Here is a 24,874-nt window from a genome sequence, read left to right as displayed (position 1 = left end):
TCTCTGGTTCCACTGCCTCTTTGAAACCCAGCTTATATATCTGGAAATTCTTGGTTCATGTGCTGCTGAAGCCTAGATTGAAGGATTTTAAGCATAACCTTGCTAGCATGTGAAATGTGTGCAATTGTATGGTAGTTCAAACATCTATGTGATTGCCCTTCTTTGGGAATGGAATGAACTGACCTTTTCCAGTTCTGTGGCCACTGCTGAGTTTTCCAAATTTTCTAACATATTGAGTGCAGCACTTTAACAGCACCGTTTTTAGGATTTGAAAATTTTCAGCAGGAATTCTGTCACCTCCACTAGCTTTGTTTTTAGTAATGCTTCCTAAGGTCCGCCTGACCTCAGACTCCAGGATGTCCAGATCTAGGTGAGTGACTCCACCATCATGGTTATCTGGGTCATGAAGACTTGTTTTATAGAGTTCCTCTGTGTATTCTTTCCAGCTCTTCTTAATCTCTTCCTTCTGTTAGGTCCTTACTGTTTCTGTCCTTTATTGTGACCATCCTTCCATGAAATATTCCCTTGATATCTCCAAATTTCCTGATGAGATCTCTAGTCTTTCCCATTCTTTTGTTTTCCTCTATTTCTTTTTATTGTTCACTTAGTAAGGCTTTCTTATCTCTCCTTGCTATTCTCTGGAACTCTGCATTCAGCTGAGCATATCTTTTCCTTTCTCCTTTGCTTTTTGCTTCTCTTCTTTTCTCAGTTATTTTTGAAGAAGGCAATGGCACCCCACTCCAGTACTCTTGCCCAGATAATCCCATGGACGGAGAAGCCTGGTAGGCTACAGTCCATGGGGCCGCCAAGAGTTGGACATGACTGAGTGACTTCACTTTCACTTTTCACTTTCATGCATTGGAGAAGGAAATGGCAACCCGCTCCAGTACTCTTGCCTGGAGAATCCCACGGATAGGGGAGCCTGTTGGGCTGCCATCTATGGGGTTGCACAGAGTCGGACACAACTGATGTGACTTAGTAGCAACAGTAGACAACCACTTTGCCTTCTTGCATTTCTTTTTCTTGGGGATGTTTTTTGATCGCCGCATCCTGTACAATGTTATGAACCGCCATCCAAAGTTCTTCAGGCACTCTGTCTATCAAGTCTAGTCCTTGAATCTATCCATCACCTCCACTGTATAATCATAAGGAATTTGATTTAAGTTGCACCTGAATGGCCTAGTGATTTTTTTCTAATTTCTTCAACTTAAGCCTGAATTTTGCAATTAGTAGCATCAGTCAGCTCCAGGTCTTGTTTTTGCTGATGATATAGAGCTTCTCCATCTTTGGCTCCAAAGAATAAAATCAAGCTGATTTTAGTTTTGACCCTCTGATGACGTCCATGTGTAGAGTCATCTCTTGGGTTGTTGGAAAAGGGTTCTTGCTATGACCAGCTTGTTCTCTTGACAAGACTCTGTTCGCCTTTGCCCTGCTTCATTTTGTACTTCAATGCCAAACTTGCCTGTTACTCCAGGTACCTCTTGACTTCCTACATTTGCATTCCAACCCCCTATGATGATAAAGACATGTTTTTTGGTGTTAGTTCTAGAAGATCTTGTAGGTCTTCATAGAACCAGTCAACTTCAGCTTCTTTGGCATTAGTAGTTGGTGAATTGACTTGGATTACTCTAATGTTGAATGGTTCGCCTTGGAAATGAACCAAGATCATTCTGTAGTTTTTAAGATTGCACCCAAATACTGCATTCCAGACTCTTTTGTTGTCTCTGAGGGCTACTCCATTTCTTCTAAGGGATTCTTGCCCACAGTAGTAGATATAATTGTCATTGTTATTAAATCCAGCTGTTACTATTTTAGTTCATTGATTCCTAACATGCCGATGGTCAATCTTGCCATCTCCTGCCTGACCACATCTAGTTTATCTTGAGTCATGAACCTGACATTACAGGTTCCTATACAATATTGTTCTTTACAGCATTGGACTTTACTTTCACCACCAGACACATCCACAACTGAGCATCATTTCTGCTTTCGCCCGGCCACGTCATGCTTTCCGGAGCTATTTGTAATTGCCCTCTGCTCTTCCCCAGTAGTATACTGGACACACTCCAACCTGGGGGTCTCATCTTCTGACAAATATTTTTGCCTTTTTATACTGTCCTTGGGATTTTTCAGGCAAGAGTACTGGAATGGGTTGCCATTTCCTCCTCCAACAGAACAAATTTTGTCAGAACTTTTCACTATGACCTATCTTTCTTGGGTGGCCCTGCATGGCATGGCTCATAGGTTCACTGAGTTATGCAAGCCCCTTTGAAATGACAAGGCTGTGATCCACGAAGAGGATTTTTTTTTTTAAATAACTGAGTACTAACAACCTTTGATATTTCAAGTCCCTCCATATATAAACAGATATAAGTGGAGAATATTTACTCAATTCAAACATCTATGACATGTGTCTTCATTGCTCCCCATCTTTCTGATATTTTTTATTAGGCTGCTTTGTCTTCCCTGCTACAAGTGTTCAGAACTTTTCTGCCTCTAGGCAGTTTCCCAGGGACGAGCCACAATTTACCTTGCTGATAAATATCAGCTGGTATGATTGAAGAGCTCACTGAGGTCTTACCTAGATATTACCTTTTATGATTAGCTTTCTTCTGTAGTGCTGACAGTCTGCTCTGCTTGAATAGTTGCATAAGTTGGCTTCTCAACTCAGATGGTTAGCTAAAGTTAGTCTAAAAAATGAGGTTTTAGACATTTATACTGAAAGCTATAAAACTTGGCTTGCGTTGATGCTACCTAAGATTTATATAGTGTGAGGAGGCCTCTGGTCAGAGAACATATTTTACTCTGTTAACATTATCTCTTAAACACTAGTGGTTCAGCACAGATTTTAATTTTCCTTTTAGATTCATGGCGAACTCAAGGTGCAATAAACTGCTTAGTCCTGCCAAGCTAGCTCTTGAAAAGCACAAAAGAAAAATCACAGTGTTGTAAGCTTTCTGTAAGATTTTACACAACTACTGAGTGAAACGTAGGCTTTCCTGTGTTCTATGGCAGTATTAGTCGATGTCTTTTCCTCTGCCTATTATCCTGTCCAGCTACTGGAGTCACCCAAGCTCCTTGGGCAATGTTTTCATCTGATTCATCTAATTAAAGGGCAGAGAGGTCAAGGATTGATATGAGGCTAGTGGCCCAGCTAAACCATTTGAGAAAGAGTCTTTGAAACATATTAGAGAAAGATCTGAAGTCAATTTCTGATTAAATAATAGATGACAAACATAACTGGAAAAATAAATTCAGGAAAAAGAGAAAAAAAAAGACACTTGCTTATCTTCATCATAACTTATCAAGTTTTTATTTCCTGTCAAACCTAAGGATAAGAACAGTGATGTTTAATTCTCCTTAAATATGGAATACTCAGAGATTGTGTTTAAATAGCTGAAAGTCACTCCCCTGAAGATATGTTCTTATAAGATAAAGGTTTGATTACTACAATGATACTACTAGTAATGTCCTGTAAGTGTGCTAATTTGTATAATAGGCAACTTCCTGGTTTTGAAAAAACATTTTTTTACTTTCCATGACTCATGTTTGATGCTTTCTCTGGAGTATAGACTCATATATATGAGTTACAAGGGGCTTCCCAGGGGTCTCAGTGGTAAAAAATCTGCCTGCCAATGTAAGAGATGCAGGAAACACAGGTTCAATTGCTGCATCAGGAAGATTCCCTGGAGAAGGAAATGGCAACCCACTCCAGTATTCTTGCCTGAGAAATCTCATGGACAGAGCAACCTGGCAGTCTGCAGTCCATAGCATCACAAAGCGGGCCAGAGCACCACTCGTGTCCGACTGAGCACCACATGCATGAGTTAACAAAAGTGGAACGTAGTGATGTGGAGCTTCATGCTCCTGATTATTTCTTCACTTCCAATTTTGCCCATATCTGGTCTTGGAAAGTGAAGAGGTGAGGCAGGGTGCAGAGGAACACCATGGGTATGTAGCATCCGAATTGTTTAAACTTTCCTCACACAGATCACCAGTTGATTTATTTGAATTCTTTAACCTTTATATAGAAATGGTTTCAAAGGCCAGTGGTATTCAACCCTGCCTATATTTTAGGAGGAGGTGTATGTGTGTGTGTGTGTTGCATGCATGCATGTGCTGTGGGGGGGCTTAAAGATACTGATATCAAAGCCTTGTTCCAGATCTGTTAAATAAGAATTGCTGGCACTGGGGCCTGGGCATTTGTGTTTTAATGTCTGGAGAAGGAGAGCAGCAGCATACTGAATTGCCAAGGTATTAGTGTTTGGAGGAACTGCTGAGCACGATAGGAACCTCAACAACCGGCCTGCTATCAGTATTAGAGTTTGCTGCAGGAATGAAAAATATAACTCAAATCAGGTTGCACACTGCAAATTCCTTGAAGTGACAGGTAAATATGGGCACATTGTAGAAAACAATACCATTTGGCAACCTGTACTGTACACACACCTTTAGTAACTGCTTCTTGGAGTTGACTTTTAGGCCAATGGTTCTCAAACTTAAATGTAGATCAGAATTGCCTGGATAGCTTGTTAAAGCTCAGAATGCTGGGTGCCACCTCCAGAGTTTCTGATTTAGTAAATCTAGAGTAGATCTCTGGAATTTCCATTTCCCACAACTTGCCAGGTGATGCTGATGCTTCTGGTCTGGGAACTACACTTTGCTTTAAGGAATAGCTTAGGAGAGGCATACTTTTCAATCATAGTGGATTATCTGTTGGTTTAGTAAGATCCATCTCTTAATAAAATAATTAAGTTCCTTCTTAACAGTTATGGGTTATTAGAATGGCATGATATATAAACACAGGGCACTGAAGGCTGTGAACTTGGGAGGCTTCAGTGATCAGAAAGGGACTGGGTGTCTTTTCCAAAGTTCATTTGCAAGTCACTTGATTAAAGTACAAGGTGTTTTATCCCCTTGAGTGGGTGCTGAGATGCTCATCTAATCCATGCAGACTAGTCACCTGGCATGCTAGTTTTCAAATTATATGTATTAATTAATTGCAACAAGTTTTATTGCATTTGTTTCTTCACGTTTGCAGTGTAAATTTTAATTTTTATATAGATTGTTGGAGATTTATTTCTGAGCTCAAGGAGGTTTTTTCCCAGTCTCTCCCATAGTTTGTTATGGAAATATTTCTGGACATAGATAAGCTCAACCCCAAATGGAAAATTGTCATTAATGTTTTAATTATAAGCAATTACCTTTGAAATATGTTTGTAACAAAATATGTTCTTATGCTCCCCTCCATTTCTCTTTTGAGGCTCTGTGGTCAGGCCATTCAAGATGGCTATTCTCTTGCTACCTATGTATTCCCTGTTTGACCAGTCCTAGCCTCACATGACTTTCCAATCCTCTGAATTATAAACTTAATCAGTAATTGCCTACATGCTTGCCCCCTGACTCAGACACTGGTTTCCCTGGTAATAGAAGAGTTAACCTGACATCAGTTCCCCCTATAAATGGTAGCCTTTTTCTCCCCAAGTAGTGAAGAGGGCTGCCTGTGTCCTGCTTGCCATCTGCTGAGCACAGTAGGAGTCACTCCAGGACACTTTGTTTCAGACATGTAAGATGCTCTGTCCAATAAACCTTTGCTTTTTTTTTTTTTTTCACTGTGTTCTTTTTTAGGTCTCTAGCTGGACAGCTACAAGACTTCCAGCTTGTAGGGTGCAGCCCAACGGAGGCTAAGGGAAATGGCAATATTTGTTTAGTTTAAATTAGAAAACCTTCTATTTATACTGAATATTTGAGAATAGTTAGACATTGGTTCAAAAATTGAGGAAGGAGTACGACAAGGCTGTTTATTGTCACCCAGCTTATTTAACTTATATGCAGAGTATATCATGGGAAATGCTGGGCTGGATGAATCACAAGCTGGAATCAAGATTAGCAGGAAAAATATCAACAATTTCAGATATGCAGATGATACAACTCTAATGACAAAGTGAAGAGGAACTAAAGAGCCTCTTGATGAAGTTGAAACAAAAGAGTGAAAAAGCTGGCTTAAAACTCAACATTCAGAAAACTAAGATCATGGCATCCAGTCCCACCACTTCTTGGCAAATAGAGAGGGGAAAAGTGGAAGCAGTGACAGATTTTATTTTCTTGGGCTGCAAAATCACTGCGGATAGTGACTGTAGCCATGAAATTAAAAGACACTTGCTCCTTGGAAGGAAAGATATGACAAACCTAGACAGCATATTAAAAAGCAGAGACATTACATAGCCAAAGGTCTGTATAGTCAAAGCTATGGTTTTTCCAGTAGTCGTGTATGGATGTGAGAGTTGGTCCATAAAGAAGGCTGAGTGCCAAAGAATTGATGCTTTTCAATTATGTTGCTGGAGAAGACTCTTGAGGTTCACGTGGACTGCAATGAGAATAAACCAGTCAAATCATAAAGGAAATCAACCCTAAATATTCATTGGAAGGACTGACGCTGAAGTGGAAGCTCCAATACTCTGGTCACCTGATGCGAAGAGTTGACTTGTTGGGAAAGATCTTGATGCTGGGAAAGATCAAAGGCTAAGGAAGAAGGGGGTAGAAGAGGGTGAGATGGTTAAATAGCATCACCGGTTCAATGGATATGAATATGAGCAAACTCTGAGAGATAGTGAAGGACAGGGAGACCTGGCTTGTTGCAGTCCATGGGATGGCAAAGAATCAGACACGACTCAACAACAAATTTGAGAATAGTTACCTCCAAACATTTTTTGAGAATGGTTACCCTCCAACATCTATTTTTGCTTTATTGTCTATGCCAAAGCCTTTGACTGTGTGGATCACAATAAACTGTGGAAAATTCTTCAGGAGATGGGAATACCAGACCACCTGACCTGCCTCTTAAGAAACCTATATGCAGGTCAGGAAGCAACAGTTAGAACTGGACATGGAACAACAGACTGGTTCCAAATAGGAAAAGGAGTACATCAAGGCTGTATATTGTCACCCTGCTTATTTAACTTATATGCAGAGTACATCATGAGAAACGCTGGACTGGAGGAAACACAAGCTGGAATCAAGATTGCTGGGAGAAATATCAATAACCTCAGATATGCAGATGATACCACCCTTATGGCAGAAAGTGAAGAGGAACTAAAAAGCCTCTTGAAGAAAGTGAAAGAGGAGAGTGAAAATGTTGACTTAAAGCTCAACATTCAGAAGACGAAGATCATGGCATCTGGTCCCATCACTTCATGGGAAGTAGATGGGGAAACAGTGGAAACAGTGTCAGACTTTATCTTTTTGGGCTCCAAAATCATTGCAGATGGTGACTGCAGCCATGAAATTGAAAGACGCTTACTCCTTGGAAGGAAAGTTATGACCAACCTAGATAGCATATTGAAAAGCAGAGACATTACTTTGCCAACAAAGGTCCGTCTGGTCAAGGCTATGGTTTTTCCAGTGGTCATGTATGGATGTGAGAGTTGGACTGTGAAGAAAGCTGAGCACCGAAGAATTGATGCTTTTGAACTGTGGTGTTGGAGAAGACTCTTGAGAGTCCCTTGGACTGCAAGGAGATCCAACCAGTCCATTCTGAAGGAGATCAGCCCTGGGTGTTCTTTGGAAGGACTGATGCTGAAGCTGAAACTCCAATACTTTGGCCACCTGATGTGGAGTTGACTCATTTAAAAGACCCTGATGCTGGGAGGGATTGGGGGCAGGAGGAAAAGGGGATGACAGAGGATGAGATGGCTGGATGGCATCACCGACTCGATGGACATGAGTTTGAGTGAATTCCAGAAGATGGTGATGGACAGGGAGGTCTGTTGTACTGCGATTCGTGGGGTCACAAACAGTCGAACACGACTGAGCGACTGAACTGAACTGAACTGAACCCTCCAACATTTCAATTATTATTTCAATATCTTTAAAACTTAAGTTTATATGTCTTTTGCAACAGGTTTGGCTTTAAAAAAATGTTTGAGTAGTTTATCCATTTAATTTTGGTCACGATCTTGATCAGAGTATAGCTGACTATTGTTGGAGGAGATCTTGTGAGCTGGACCCTGGCAATTGGAGGCCCTACACCACCTCTGCTGTATAGGAATGTACATTCTGTCCACAATGGGACTCAGTTTCTAGGACATAACCTTGAAAGAATAAGGAATTACTGTGACCACCTGGGCTGAATATGTGGTTGAACCTAATTAAGACCTCTATATAAACTCTTAAGATTATGCTGGGCTGGTCTGGAGATTTGCATGAGACCAGTAAAAACAAGCCCTGTATGTAAGTTCTGTTGCTCATTAAAGCTGCCATCTACCAATTTGGAGTGGTCTGCCTCACTTTCTGGTCTCTCTTTGCCTCCAGTTGCAGATTTTACCTGACAACTCCCAACAGTGTTCCCCAATAATTATATTTTAAATACCCTTTAACTACTTTATATTTAGCCAGTTTCCCATTTCATTTTGTGTTTTATTTGTATTTTGTTTCTTTCCTTAATCAGTTGTCACAGAGGCCTATTTTATTTTCTTTGTAATTTCCTATTTGATCTAAGAATTATAATAAGTATGATTTTTTTAAAAAAATCAAATATTTTTTGGGGGGTCTTTCTGTGTTGTCAGTTTGTTGCATTATGGCCAAAGAATGTGATTTTAAGATATTGTCCCTGCATATTTGTTGGGATTTATTTTGATATGTAGTTGCTGGTGGGGAGTATTCAAAATATGTTTATAAAGTGTGTATATTCTTCAACTGTTAGATGAGGGAACTTAATATATGAGCATGAGGTCATGCTTTGTAACTATAGTGTTTAAATCTTAAAAAATTTTTTTTCTACATAATCTCTTACTCAGTGTGTTAGTCTCTTTTTTTTATGATTGTCAATTGGCTAACTCCTCCTTGTATTCTATTAAAATTTTTTTAAAGGCCATGTTGTTTTTTGTTGTTACTACAATTTATGAAGTTATTTTGAACTGTAGCTTGTCAAACAATATTTTCTCCATGTGACTGAATTTACTTGTCATTTTAAGGAATTTGTAGTCTGCAACCTCATTTGAATTGACATTTTGTTGCTTCTGGCAAGCTGTCAGACTGACAGAATTCAGCTTATTGAGGTTCCTGTCATGCTTAGCAATTGTCCTCCAAATGCTATACTTGACAATTCAGTATGCCTCTGCTTTTCTTCTCCAGATGTTAAAAAGGATCTGTATAAAAATATGATTTTACTGTGATTTTATACTGGCTGCAGTCCTATCTAAACCTGGAATTTACTTAACTCCAGTTTATTTTCCCTCCTTTCCCCAGGAACTTTGCGACTGCACCAAAATGGGTTTGCCAGTGAAACAAGAGGTCATGGGACTGTGTTGTATGAGATACAGGTAAGGCCCTGTGTAATGACTGTGTTAATGCCCACTTAATGCACATCCTTCTGGGGTGAAAGAACAGCCCCAAAGCCCGCAGTGCATCTTTTCTGCAGCCATTTCATGCTGATATGGCCTGTCTAATTGCCTTGTGAGAGTCACAAACACATTTTTTGCCTATTTAATCTCCTGAAGTGGAGTCAGCAGGCATTCTTCAGCCTTTGTAGTTTCGTATTGTGGTCTTTAAAATTACAGGTAAATTCTTGCTTCAGTGTTTCTGTTCAGGTGTTATTCTGGAGTAATATTTATTTCATGAACCAGTTATGGTATTGAGAAACTTCACAGTTCTTTTATTTTGTATTTTTACTGCTGCTCGATAGATGAAACAAACACTTGTTTATGTACAAATGGAGACTTTATGCACCAGCTTTAATTTTGGTAAACAGTCAGAAACATGTTCATTTGACATGTAATATAGTTAAAAATTCCCCAAAGAGGCTCTTTCACAAGGTCCTGGGAGCCACTGCTTTAAAATGTAATCATCAAGAAAAATAGCACCCCTGTCGTCTTGTCTCTGTGAGAGGGTCAGGGAAGGTCTAACTTCAGGGAGTCCATTGCTCCAAGTTATAGAACTACCTCCTGTCATAAAGATATGAGGAGTTCATTTTAACCTTGGCTAAAACTAATTAGCAAACACATATGGCCACAATAGTTACCAGGTGAATTTAGGATGAACTCTGCCTGACACATGGTACTGTTGTCTTACTTGAGGACTAGTTATTGTTCATCTCAAGAACATGTGGGTAATGGGCTGTATGTTCTTGGCTGCATAAAAGGGGAAGATTTCTTTCTGTCTTTGCAATCTCTTAGCAGACTGACTGTGACATGCATGATGTTCTGCCTTAATGTTCATTCAGTAATAAAACCCTTCTATCCTACTTTTGTAAAGTTTTCTGAGTTGGCAGGAGGTTTTGTCTTGGATTTATATTTCTCCAATATATTTGCTATATTTACATGTGTTGTATAATGTAACCCTCTGAACTATACTTTTGTATGTCAGTATTTTGAAATAGGAAGCTTAAGTTCAGAAAAACTGCCTTACCAAAGTTCATGCAACTTATAAATGAAGAATGTAATTTGAGCTTTATTTTCTCTAGTTCCACAGTCTTATTTCATTGTTCCACTTTTCTCATAACCAGACATATCACTTATTTACATGTTGTCATATGCATAGAGTGATTTTGACTTGTTGTTGACATGAGAATTACCAAGGTTTACTTGCCTAGCCGCTGTTAATGGAGAAGGCAATGGCACCCCACTCCAGTACTCTTGCCTGGAAAATCCCATGGACGAAGGGCCTGGTGGGCTGTAGTCCACGGGGTCGCTAAGAGTCGGATACGACTGAGCGACTTCACTTTCACTTGCTAAATGTGCTCAGTCGACTTAGGGGCCAGGTCTGATTGAAGAGAAGTCTCTTCCTTTATGTCTGGAGCAATAATTCTGTGGCAACACCCTGTAATATTTTTGCATCTGGTAGTAAAGGGCATATTTATTTCCAAAAGAAACAATTCAAGACCTTTACTTAAAGTAGATAGAGTCCAAAGCCACCATAAACAGTTGGAATGCTACCTGTTAAACTAATATCTTCTCATTTAAAATTTTTTTCTAACCAAAATTGACTTCTTGGTATTTGTAGTTTCTTGTGGGTTTTGTCATCATCATTGTTGTTTGCCTTAAGTTCTGCATTCAAAAATTGGTATTGCATTGGAAGTACTCACAAATCAAATAGCATTTCCTGACTAAAGAAATTTTTATAAGGACTAAACACTAATGTTTATAAAGATAGGGCATTGTTATGCATGATTCATCTTACATTATTCTAGTATCTACATTTTTAATATTTCTCTTCTGTTTCTCCCTGCCTTTTCTTTCTTTTTTTTTTAAGTTTTTTTTTTTTCAGTCTTTAGTCTTCGGTTCATATGAATTCAAAATGTTCAAGTATGTTAGCTGCTTTTCCTTTGAAGTTTGGTTGATTTACAACATTATATTAGTTTCAGGTGTACAACATAATGATTCAATATTTCTTATAGATTATACTCCATTTAAGCCCATTATAAAACAATGGCTATATTTACCTGTGCTGCAATAAGGATATATTATCTGTTTCTTGCAATTAAAAAAAAAAAGTCCTATAAGAGAGGTAAATTCTGTTAGAGCCAGCTATTCTGCAGATGGAAATGGAAATATCTTCACCTTATGAGGCACCTGCCTCAGGTGAGGTCTTTATGCAAATGAATCTTTCCCAGGTAACAGGACCCCACTTTTTCTCTATTAGGACCCTGGTTTGGATGCCAGAGTACTGATGAAGCTGAGTCTTCAGTATCCTTGTATGTGTCCTACCAGTACCTTCAAAGCCTGAGCCTGATTATTTTCCCGCACACTTGGACCTGAAAAGGGTCTTCAGTGTTGCTATGAGGCTTTCTAACTTTCATAGAATGCCTTGAATTGAGTTGAATAACCCAAAGCCTTTTTTGGTTTTAAAAAAGACTTCAAAAAGTTAACCAAGACAGCCAGTTCTATAGACCTTATTTCCAGAGACCCCCCAAACCTTTCAAGTACTACCTCTGCCTCATAGGCTAATGCATCACCTTTGCCTGTAACTTGTCCTAATGTACGAAGCGTTAGAGTGTTACATCTGTGATGCTTCTGCAGCCAGTTCTGATCACCACCCCAGCTACCAGCAGTCCTGGGGCCCTGATTGCCAGCTGACCTGTTGGTTTCCCAGAACAACCAGTGGTCCTAACCTGAGGACTCTCCCAAACTAAGGATCTGCTGTCTAGGGTCGTTCTCTAGACCAGCTATCTTGGCCTGGGTCCTCCCAAATCAGAACCTGAAGCAAAGCCTGCCTTTCAGGTAGGTCACTTTAGAATGTACTTCCAGAGACCCAGAGATGGGGGGATGGGAAGAATAAGTCAAGAAAAGAAGGAAAGTCTAACCCAAGTAGCATCGTTGGACTAGTTACTGCTATAGAAAATGGGGAATTATTCTGTTGGGGACCCTTGGAAAAATGGCACAGATTTCACCTCCAAATGTTCCATTCAAAACATGTGAAGTTATTTTTTCTTGTTACTGTAACAAATTACCACAAACTAGCAGCATAAAACAATACTCATTTATTATTTCTCTGTGACATAGTCAGAAATCAGGGTGTTGGCAGGGTTGTAGTCTTATATGAAGATGCTAGGAGAATCTATCTCCCTCTTCATTCAGGTTGCTGGCAGAATTCAGTTCTTGAATTTTATTATTCTCAGAGGACCCAAGTTTCCACTAACATTTTCCCATAGCTTGAATAATTTTCTTTAACATTTATTATGGTGCAATTTTACTGGTAAAAGTATTCTTAGTTTTCTTTTACCTGAAATTCTTTAGTTTGCTTTCATTCTTAAAGGAAAATATCCTATATTTCTAGGATAAAGATGTTATAGACATTCTTGTTCAACCAAAAAGAAAAAATAGTTTCAGCACCACTTAGCACTACAGAGAGATTCTCTCACTCTTCATATTTCTGATGAGAAATGTCATTAATTTGATCATTGATCCCCTGTATATAAAGTTTTTTTCTTACTGCTTTCAAGTATCAGTTACTTCAGTTGCTCAGTTGTGTCCGACTCTTTGTGACCCCATGGACTGCATCATGCCAGGCTTCCCTGTCCATCATCAACTCCTGGAGCTTGCTCAAACTCATGTCCATTGAGTCAGTAATGCCATCCAACCATCTCATTCTCTGTTGTCGCCTTCTCCTCCTGCCTTCTATCTTTCCCAGCATCAGGGTCTTTTCCAATAAGTCAGTTCTTTGTATCAGGTGGCCAAAGTATTGGAGTTTCAGCTTTTTTTTTTTTTCCTTTAAAAAATTTTTTTATCATTATTATTATTTTTTACTTTACAATATTGTATTGGTTTTGCCATACATCAACATGCATCTGCCACGGGTGTACACGTGTTCCCCGTCCTGAACCCCCCTCCCACCTGACTCCCCATACCATCCCTCTGTGTCATCCCAGTGCACCAACCCTAGGCTTCCTGTATCCTGCATCAAACCTGGACTGGCAATTCATTTCTTATATGGTATTATACATGTTTGGAGTTTCAGCTTCTAAGAGTTGTTCCTTATCTTTGATTTTTATCATTTTGACTATGATGCACCTCAAAACAGGTTCTTTGTGTTTATTCCATTTGATGTTTAATATCTTCTTCTTGAAAATTACTAAGCTTCAATAAATTGGGAACTTTCAATTGTTGTTTTAAAAAATCTTTTTTTTTTTTTTCTGCTTCACTCTTTCTTCTTCTGGTATATCAGTTGCATGTATATTAGATCATTTGATATCATCTAATCAATTCTTGAGACTTTTCCCTCAATCTTTATCTCCCTGTTCTTTGGCTTAAAATTTTTTCTATTTCTTTACTTTCGTTCACCAAGTTTTGTTTTACTGGCTATAATGTGTAATGTAAAATATGTGTCTTGGATGTCTTCCAGTATGTCACTTGATCTCTGCACTGGAGGTCAGAAAATATCAGCTATATCAATGGTTCCCAAGCCTGCAGTTTCTGCTAAGGAGGATCCCAGGCAGTAGGCTGGAAGGTGGGAAGAGAGCTAAATCAGGGTACTTATTTCTGTGCTGTACTTCCTATGAAATAGCTTTCCATAGCTCAAAGTCCCTCCTGATCTCAAGGAGACTTCCTCTACCCAATTATCTGCTCTTCTTTTTGCCTAGGGATAACAATAATCCCAAACTCTCAAATGCTCTGAAAAGTCAGAGAAGCAGAAATGCTATGGGAATTACAAAATAAGGGACTTATTATAGGAGTAAGACCACCCACAATGGTGGGAGAAGCTGGGAGAACAATGGTCCATGGGCTTTCCAGGTGGCTCTAGTGATAAAGAACCCACTTGCTAATGCAGCAGACATAAGAGATGTGGGTTCGATCTCTGGGTTGGGAAGATCCCCTGGAGGAGGGCATGACAACCTACTCTAGTATTCTTGCCTGGAGAATCCCATGGACAGAGGAGCCTAGTGGGCTACAATCTATAGGATCGCAAAGAATCAGACACAACTGAAGTGACTGCATACACGAACTAGAGCTTCCACAATGGTGGGAGAAGCTGGGGGAGTAATGGTCTATTGGAGAGAATTAGAGAGAAGTCTTAAATCAGTTCTTCTGAAACACTGATACAGGGGTACACATTGAAGTTTGTCAGGCAATCTGTGATACTAGTCACTTTCAGCACCTGGACTACAATGTTGATGGTGAGCTGGGGGAAGAGTCTACAAGCCCAGGCTCCCTGTTGGAGGCAGTTAGGAAAGGAGACCTGGAGCATGGACCAGCTGGGACGCATCTGTATCTTTGAACCTGTTCTTTACCAGTCTAAAACACCTGCCATCAGATTGTAATGGTCTCTGCCTCACTTCTGTATTCCAAATCTCACAATTTCTCTTCTGGTCGATTCAAAGCCAGAGCCATACAGTGAAGGAGATTTTGAAAAATGTGTTTTTAGCTTAGCCATATTGACATGGTGCAACCCCACTACACTATTCCTTGTGATTTCCTTACATCACGCCCTATACTACTATTTAAATAAAGTCATTTATAAGAAACTACCTGAAATGATATTAATTTGAATGTGTTATGTCTTTTTTATTAGGACCCTGAATGATATATCATTAAAATATGCTTGGATTATCCTCAAGAAAATTGAAAACCTTTGGATTTAAAGCAGCGCAATAATGGAACAGAGTTGCTGGTTGAGAGATTATTTCAGATGCAGTATATAAAAATGAAACAGAGGCCTGGGGTTGTGTTGGCTATGAATGGAATTGAAAAAATTCAGAAGGCATGGAAATCAAGACCATTAGGAATCTCTTGCAATAATCTATATTATCACCAGCAGTGGTGATGAAGGAAACTGGGCAGATTTAAAAGATAGTGCTATCAGGTAGAATGAGTGGATTTGCTGACTAATTAGAGAGGTTTTTCTGTGCAGATTGACATAATAGGTACCACTCAGGGAGATGCAGTTGTAGCATCTAATAGAAACATTAATAAATATAAGCTAATATGAATGGAAATACAGTTCTAGAAAAGAGGGAGTAGTTTATATTGTAAAATGTGCAAAAATGTACCTGTCTGCATATTCCTAAGCCCCCTTTCTGCCGATAGTAGAAGAGAAAGGAAAACTTGCCAATTAGAGTCAGCTCTTCTGACCTTAAGCAGTCTGTTTCAGTTTAATTGAACATAATTTGAGTAAACACTTCTCTAGGTCTGTCTCTCTCCTGCTTCATGCCTCCCTGCTTGTGGAGAAAACTTGTGAAAAGCTTCACCACAGTGGTGGTAAGGGAGACATGTTAGAAGGCTAACCTGTCTTGCGTTGCAGTTGAGCTTGACTACAGTCACTACAACAAAGTCTGGACTCATAGACATCCTAGCATGCTCTTTTGTCAGAGGAAGGCTTTTTCCAATGTTCTTGAAAGCCTTGTTTAACCCCTGAAGCTGGCTGCAACACTGTCTAATCAAGCCTTTGAGTTTCTTTGTCTTTCTGCTCCAGGGAGACTTCTGTCCTTGGTTATGATGAAAAAAGCTCCACAGCCCACTCATGGACGTTTGAGATAACCTAGATTCTTTTGACATAACACAGAAGATCATAGAGACTTGGATTCAATCTTCCAGGGCCATCTATCCCAACCCGTTTCTGTCCCTGGAGCTCTTTTCTTCTGTGCTGTATTATAAGGATGCATATCCCTAGCTTGAAAACCTGAGAGTTCCCAGATTTTTTTCTCAACCAAGCTTCTCTCCAGAAACTCAGGGGTTATAATTCCCCAAGTCTTATCCTTCCACAATTCTTCCCAATCCAAAACACACAGGTTTTCTACTTCCTCTTTCTGTCAAGTGGGAAATATTCCTTTGTCATCTAACCTTTCAAAAATAATACTTTAAAAAAGCCAATGAGCTAAATAACTTTTGGATTTAGATGTAAAGGGAGACTTTCTCTGTAAACATGGCCTAGCTGTCAAGACTATTAGAGATGACTATGGATCGAGGAAATTAAATTTGCAACCAAAAGCTAAGTGATACTGTCTTTGTTTTAAGCTAGGGTCTTAGCACTGAATGTACTTGGGTCAATAGTTGGAAGTTTTCAACAGAAAAAGGGAATAAAAATTACTGAGTTTAATATTTAAACAATAAACATAATCACCCGTGCATTCAGGATGATGGTTATAATCTGTCACACAGCATTGTAAGCAAAAGCATGTGGAAATCTATAGAGAATTGGACAGTTAAAATAATGGATAAATTTGGCCCTATCTCTATAAAACCTTTAGAGTTTCTATGCTGTAACACCCAGTATTAGATGCTGTTGTTGTTCAATCACTCAGTCATGTCTGACTCTTTGTGATCCCATGGAGTGCAGTGCTCCAGATTTCCCCGTCCTTTACCATCTCCCAGAGTTTGCTCAAACTCATCTATTGAATCGGTGATGCCACTGAACCATCTTTTCCTCTGCCATACCATTCTCCTTCTGCCTTCAATCTTTACCAGCACCAGGGTCTTTTCCAATTTATTGCATAGTTTATTAAAACATCTTTCTTTATAATAACAGCAAATGCATGGCTTTTAGCTTTGCTCCCTAGCTCATGTGAAATGGAGACAAAAGAAGTTTTTATGTTATATTTAGATATTGCCTGACATTGAGTTCCTCTCCTGGACTGGGAGGAAGTCATAATAAAACAAAGTTATGGAAGAAAGGTGTAATAAACCTCTCTAGGTATTAAATTAGAACATTTACTGAGGAAAATGTTGCTACATTTTAAAAAATTCTCATTTACTTCAAAACTTAGATATGAAGGATAGTATGTTCAGGCAGGAACTGTGTCTGTGTTTCTCCTTTGCTTTTCATAGGGCACACTAAACCATCACCCAGAGAAGAGGAGACAGGCAATAAATAACACCAGATTTTGAAAACTTTAGCAGTTAGATATTATCCCTGTACTCTGAAGTTTTGTTGTTATTGTTGTTGATATTTAATGATTCTGGATTCATTTAAATCTTGTCATTCTAGAATTGAATCAAGTTGAGTTAAAATATTTATTCCAGAAACAAGCATCAGTGAACACTGGAAAAGGATAGAGAGAATGTAGAAGGTATTTCCATTTCGGAAGAACTCAGATACCTGGGAGTATTAAAAGTCATTATCATAAAGACTCTGGAAGACAGTCCAACTAATCTTTGTGAGTCTGATATAAGCTGAAGGATTACTGAAAAATAAAGATACTGCTAAAGCAACAGTTCTTTGCAATTTAGAATGGAACCTCTGATTCCTCAAATGAACTAAGAAAGAAAGACAGAGACAGACATTGGAATCTTCATTTGAGTTATTTGTGTGTTGAGCATGGTTCTACCGATGGGCTAGGTTAGCATTCATAGAAGATGCTATCCCCTGACATGCTTGCCTAAGGAAGACATTGCTTGCTATGATTATACTTTTCACTGGCATCTCATACATTATTTTCATATCTGGAACATTTTGTTTGTCCCCAAATGACTTCTAAAATATGTGGTTTTTAAACATTTGGGGAAACTCGAGAAATCTTAACTCAATGCTTTATAGGATGGGCCTAGGACAATAAGAGGAATAAAAGTTTTAGGAAGCATTTAAGAGAATATTAAGGTTTCCCTGGTGGCTCAGTGGTAAAGAATCAACCTGCCAATGCAGAAGATGCAGGTTTGATCTCTGGGTCAGGAAGATCCCCTGTAGAAGTAAATGTCAACCCACTCCAGTATTCTTGCCTGGGAAATCCCATGGACAGAGGAGCCTGGTGGGCTACAGTCCATGTGGTCACAAAGAGTCGGACACAACTTACCAACTAACAGCAACAACTAAAGTTGAGGAGGTTTGGTACCAAGTGACTTACCATAAGTGAGCCACTTGGAACCAAAATATACCAAGACACTGAAATTCCATTTCTAAAATGACCTTGGGATTACAAACTTAGAGGACAAATTTGTAAAGAGGGGACAGCTCATTATGTTGAGCTGGAATCAGAGACTAATGCCAATTGTGAAGTAATTCGTTGAGATCACAGCCAACATTGTTTTGACCAGGCAGTCCTTTTCAGGTCCGTGTGACTTAGTAAAAATATCAACAAAATACCGGCATCACATTGAATTCAGAGGGAATGAGAAGGGATCGGAGAGGGGACTCTGTCTCTTTCTATCTCTTTGTCATGGATCACAGCAGCCTGTGTTTCATGACCTACTTTGATAGGCAGCGGTGGTAGTATTTGAATGACTATTAACACCCTGATACTCAGAAACACTTTAAGTCCCCCCTATTTCACAGTTGGGGGAATGTATTCAGTTATTCCTAGCTCTTGCTTGAGTGGCTATTTCATATTCACAGACAGATATGACACTCCTATAAATTGTTTAGATGACAGTAGCAATTCACTATTTTAAACTACTTGACAGAGAAAATATTTTCATTTTCTAAAATGTGTCTTCTCTTTCAGTTGCATTAAACAGTTGAGGAACATTGTTGTCTTAAACACAGAAATTTTCTAACATGCATGAACTTTTCAAAATTATACTAGTATCCTGGAGTTCTACCACATTCTTGACACCATGTAGCATCTATTCTTAGAAAGTGAAATTATCCCTTTGAAAACACAAAAAATTGTCCCAGTGTGAAGAAAGTAAATTAATAGATATTCAGGGGCCAGAAAAGCACCAGAGAAGCAGATGCATGGGGCTGAGAGCATGCTTTATGGACAGTTTTGATAAATCAGTAACTGAAAAGTCTACAAATTAGAAGTCCTGTGGAGACTGAAAACACCATCTGACATACTATTAAAGCTAATTTGTTTATGTTAAGGAAATAAAGAATAATTATAGACAAAGCTAACAGGAACTGCCATTATAGGCTTAATTAAATGCTTCCTGTGACATTTTGCAAATTATTTGTCAATTGGCACTGTGTCGAAGGAGGTGGCTGGCATAGTCAGTTGACCATTTCATTGTTCTTTACTATTTGTACAGTTGTGAACACAATCTTAGAGAAAAACTTGCCTGTTCTGAGGGAAACGATCACATATTCCCTTTGTTATTAACTCTTTTTTCCTCTAAAAAGTCATATAGACATCATGTTCCTCTTTGTAATCTTTTCAGGTTAGGAAATATGCTTCAATACAGTAGTTAGGTTGTTTATCAACTGTGTCCACTTGGTCCCCTTGCTCATAATTCTAATGCTAAATATACTCTGAGTAAGATAAATTGCTCCTGGTTTTAATGACCAGAGGCACCTCAAGTTATATCAGCTAATTAAGTGCTATCATGGCCTCTGGTTAATAGAAGCCTCAGGATTTCTATTGCTAATGGCTTCTGTGTACTACACTCTCTTAGTATATAAGTATTTGGGAAATTCCAGCTACCACCAACTTCTGGTTGTCTCTAAAGATTATGTATTCAAAATCTCCGACACAGAGATGTTATTGCATTAGATACTTTTGACTCTATTTGACAAATTTGTCATGCTAGATCACTTTAGATGCTGCTGGCCAAAAAGTTGTTGGCTGCATTTGGGAAAGGAGTGGATCTTGGTTCTGCTCTGCTGTGGCTAGGATGCTTGGGTCACATAGTCCGTCTATCTTTGAAGGAGCTCTGAAAATGCACACAGAGCATAAAAGACTCCTTAATATGCACTGACATGTAAAATCTTGCATCATAAAGAATGCTTCCACAATTGTTTGCCAAATTTTAGATGCTGAACTAAGTACATCATAATCTGAAAACATACCAGTCACGTAATAGGACAAAGTATTATTATAAACAAGGAAGTGTAGCCTGAGAAATGTTAAATATTTGCCCAGCAGTATAATATCTGTAAGTGATAGAGCCAGGGCTCAAACTACATTCTAGGTAGTTATAATCCTAATTTCCTTACTGGTACTACTGTGCTATATCTGAGGTTGTGGGAAAGAATAGAGCTAAGAGGAGTTGGCTGTGTTTTGCTACCAATTTGCTAGACTTTTTATTTTTTCAGTTTTATTTATTTATTTTTACTTTACAATATTGTATTGGTTTTGCCATACATTGACATGAATCAGCCATGGATGTACATGTGTTCCCCATCCTGAACCGCTCTCCCACCTCCTTCCCCATCCCTTCCCTCTGGGTCATCCCAGTGGACCAGCCCTGAGCACCCTGTATCATGCATCAAACCTGGACTGGCGATTTGTTTCACATGTGATAATTTACATGTTTTAATGCCATTCTCCCATATCATCCCGCCCTCATCCTCTCCCACAGAGTCCAAAAGACTGTTCTATACATCTGTGTCTCTTTTGCTGTCTCGCATACAGGGTTATCATTACCATCTTTTTAAATTCCATATATATGCATTAGTATACTGTATTGGTGTTTTTCTTTCTGGCTTACTTCATTCTATATAATAGGCTCCAGTTTCATTCACCTCATTATAACTGATTCAGTTGCTTTGTTTGCTATTATTTTCTCCCATTCTGAAGGCTATCTTTTCACCTTGCTTATAGTTTCCTTTGTTGTGCAGTAGCGTTTAATTTTAATTAGGTCTCATATGTTTATTTTTGCTTTTATTTCCAATATTCTGGGAGGCGGGTCATAGAGGATCCTGCTATGATTTACTTCAGAGGGTTTTTTGCCTATGTTTTTCTCTTGGAGTTTTATAGTTTCTGGTCTTACGTTTAGATCTTTAATTCATTTTGAGTTTATTTTTGTGTATGGTGTTAGAAAGTGTTCTAGTTTCATTCTTTTACAAGTGGTTGACTGGTTTTCCCAGCACAACTTGTTAAAGAGATTGTTTTTTCTCCACTGTATAGTCTTGCCTTCTTTGCAAAAAATAAGGTGTCCATAGGTGTGTGGATTTATCTCTGGGCTTTCTATTTTGTTCCATTGATCTATATTTCTGTCTTTGTGCCAGTACCATACTCTCTTGATGACTGTGGCTTTGTAGTAGAGCCTGAAGTCAGGCAGGTTGATTCCTCCAGTTCCATTCTTCTTTCTCAAGATTGCTTTGGCTATTAGAGGTTTTTTGTATTTCCGTACAAATTGTGAAATTATTTGTTCTAGTTCTCTGAAAAATACCATTGGTAGCTTGATAGGGATTGCACTGAATCTATAGATTGCTTTGGGTAGTGTACTCATTTTCACTATATTGATTCTTCTCCAGCTATTAGTGTCCTATTTGATTTCTTTCACCAGTGTTTTATAGTTTTATATATATAGGTCTTTTGTTTCTTTAGGTAGATATATTCCTAAGTATTTTATTCTTTTCGTTGCGATGGTGAATGGAATTGTTTCCTTAATTTCTCTTTCTGTTTTCTCATTGTTAGTGTATAGGGATGCAAGGGATTTCTGTGTGTTGATTTTAGATCCTTCAACTTTAATATATTCGTTGATTAGCTCTAGTAATTTTCCGGTGGAGTCTTTAGGGTTTTCTATGTAGAGGATCATGTCATCTGCAAAGAGTGATAGTTTTACTTCTTCTTTTCCAATCCAAATACCTTTTGTTTCTTTTTCTGCTCTGATTGCTATGGCCAAAACTTCCAAAACTATGTTGAATAGTAGTGGTGAAACTGGGCACCCTTGTCTTGTTCCTGCCTTTAGGGGAAATGCTTTCAATTTTTCACCATTGAGGATAATGTTTGCTGAGGGTTTGTCATATATAGCTTTTATTATGTTGAGGTATGTTGCTTCTATGGAGAAGGAAATGGCACCCCACTCCAGTATTCTTGCCTGGAAAATCCATGGATGGAGGAGCCTGGTAGGCTTCAGTCCATGGGGTCGCTAAGAGTGTGACATGACTGAGAGACTTCACTTTCACTTTTTACTTTCATGCATTGGAGAAGGAAATGGCAACCCACTCCAGTGTTCTTGCCTGGAGAATCCTGGGGATGGGGAAGCCTTGTGGGCTGCCATCTATGGGGTTGCACAGACTCAGACATGACTGAAGCAACTTAGCAGCAGCAGCATGTTCCTTCTATGCCTGCTTTCTGAATGTTTTTTTTTTTTTTATCATAAATGGATGTTGAATTTGTCAAAGGCTTTCTCTGCATCTATTGAGATAATCATATGGTTTTTATTTTTCAATTTGTTAATGTGGTGTATCATATTGATTGATTTGCGGATATTGAAGAATCCTTGCATCCCTGGGATAAAGCCCACTTGGTCATGAATTACGACCTTTTTAATGTGTTGTTGGATTCTGATTGCTAGAATTTTGTTAAGGATTTTTGCATCTATGTTCATCAGTGATATTGGCCTGTAGTTTTCTTTTTTTGTGACATCTTTGTCAGCTTTTGGTATTAGGGTGATGGTGGCCTCATAGAATGAGTTTGGAAGTTTACCTTCCTCTGCAATTTTCTGAAAGAGTTTAAGTAGGATAGGTGTTAGCTCTTCTCTAAATTTTTGGTAGAATTCAGCTGTGAAGTTGTCTGGTCCTGGGCTTTTGTTGGTTGGAAGATTTCTGATTACAGTTTCAATTTCCGTGGTTATGATGGGTCTGTTAAGATTTTCTCTTTCTTCCTGGTTCAGTTTACAACTTCAGTTTTACAACTTAGAAAAGTTGTACTTTTCTAAGAATTTGTCCATTTCTTCCAAGTTGACAGAGGCCGTCCTACCATGATGGAGGAATAGGATGGGGTCTGTGGTGAGCCTTGGAATCTCAGAGGGCAAAATTTCTTGGAGCAAAAATAAATAAATAAAACCCACAGATTACATGCCTAACAGCAACTCCCAGCAGAGCAGCAGCCCAGACAGTCGCATCCCCCTCTTGCAAGGGGGGGCTGGACAGGGAGGTGCCGGCTGAATTGCTTAGGGTAAGGACCAGGCCTGAATGCCCCAAGGGCAATCTGAGGGAACTAGCTTGAGATAGTAACCCAGACTGTGGGATAGTTGTCCTGTGAAGAGCCCTAACCTAAGACACTGCCAGGCCCTGTCACAGAACAAAGGACTGAGAAGAGCTAGCCGGCTGTGGACTGGCCCATCGCCCATAGGAGACAGGCAGAGGAGGCCAGTCAGAGCTAGAAGGGGGCGATTGTGGCCCCAGAGAGGCGTCATCTACCAAATTGCAAGTAGACTTCGTTGCTAACCAAGACTTCTTGGGATTCTGGAAAATTGACATCCGCTGGGAGGGTTGCAGCCAGAGATCAGCTCCCCAGAAGAGACACACGGCATACCTGAGAAGGCGCACCCATTATACATCCAGAAAACCAAGCGGCTGGGACGGGGGAGGCATAAGTCACAGCCTTCAATTGGGGGTGACAGCGCTTGCCAAACACCTGGTCACCTGAGGTGCTTAGACCTGGGATGGGCACAAAACGCAGGCCCAACCAAGTCTGCACCTTTGTGGAGTACCCGAGAACCTGAGAGGCTTAGACCTGGGGAGTGCATGCAACCCAGGGCCAGCATCAGACAGTTCCCGGCAGAGCAATCTAAAGCCTGAGCAGTGTAGACAGGGAAAGCACACACTCCGTGAGCGGGGGCAAACCCAGTGTGGCTGAATCACTGTGAGCACACACCAGTGATATTTGTTTGCAGTGTTCCTGCCTCCCCACAGCACGACTGAACAAGCAAGCCTAAAAAAAGTGACCACCACAGCCCCCCTTGTGTCAGGGTGGAAATTAGACACTGAAGAGACCAGCAAACAGAACAAGCTAGACTTTTTAAACAGAATCTGTATGAGGATTGAATGAGAGATTTATACAAAACCTCTAACGCAGTTCTCGGCACAAAATAGAGCCTCAGTGCATTGTTGCTGGTAGGGTTTACTATTCTACTGCTTCCAGGTAAAATTCCACAATGCATAGATAAATTCCTTTCCAAAGACAAAGCACAGATACAATCATACCCATCCAACAAGAAATTTTCTTGTTTCCATTAGCTTATTTTTGTTTTATCATTGATCATTTCTTTTTCTCCTCTCTTTTCTACCCTGGACCTTTAGGTATATGTAGCTGAGTTGTGCTCCTTTCCCAATAATGACATATCACTGGGGTAAATGAGAAGGAACTCTGTAAGGTGCTTATTGGCACAAAAGGACATTTATCCTCAACTGTGTTCTTAAATAGGAATGGTAGAGCAAGCTGATTGTTTGATGGGGAAATAAAATTAAAACATTAACTTTTCATTCATTCAACTAGTATTAATATTTGCCAGATGCTAGATGCTAGGAGCATGTTAATACAGTGATACGTAATCTGTTACTTGAACGTAAAGTCTTTTTGATTCTGATGAAGAGTCTTCAGCTTAGCTTAAAATTAAGCTGACTTACTAGTTAATTATTATTTCCAGTTCATCACTTTTATACAGTCTCTCAGCACAGGGACTCATCACCAGTGATTCACAAACTGAAAATTCTACAACACATAGTCTACTGTGGGTAATCTATCATATCTCTTCCCATTATGTGTAAGAAAAATTATCAGCAATAAATATGCTTATATGGGAAACAAAAAAGTATATAATGAAAAAATTTAAGAGCCATA

At 39.2% G+C, this 24,874-nt stretch overlaps 1 long non-coding RNA gene across 1 annotated transcript in view; it reads left to right on the top strand.

The window, feature by feature from the left end:
- The window catches only part of LOC123330542, a 521,303-nt gene that overhangs the window by 382,039 nt on the left and 114,390 nt on the right, over positions 1-24,874 (top strand). The window contains exon 3 of the long non-coding RNA XR_006546541.2: positions 9,247-9,320. This is a non-coding gene — a long non-coding RNA (uncharacterized LOC123330542). The remainder of the gene's footprint in view (positions 1-9,246; positions 9,321-24,874) is intronic.

Source organism: Bubalus bubalis, chromosome 19, assembly GCF_019923935.1.
Source record: "Bubalus bubalis isolate 160015118507 breed Murrah chromosome 19, NDDB_SH_1, whole genome shotgun sequence".
In the NCBI taxonomy this organism is placed as follows: Eukaryota; Metazoa; Chordata; class Mammalia; order Artiodactyla; family Bovidae; genus Bubalus; species Bubalus bubalis.
The sequence above is the reverse complement of the archived record's forward strand: the minus strand, read 5'-3'. Positions and strand labels throughout refer to the sequence as shown.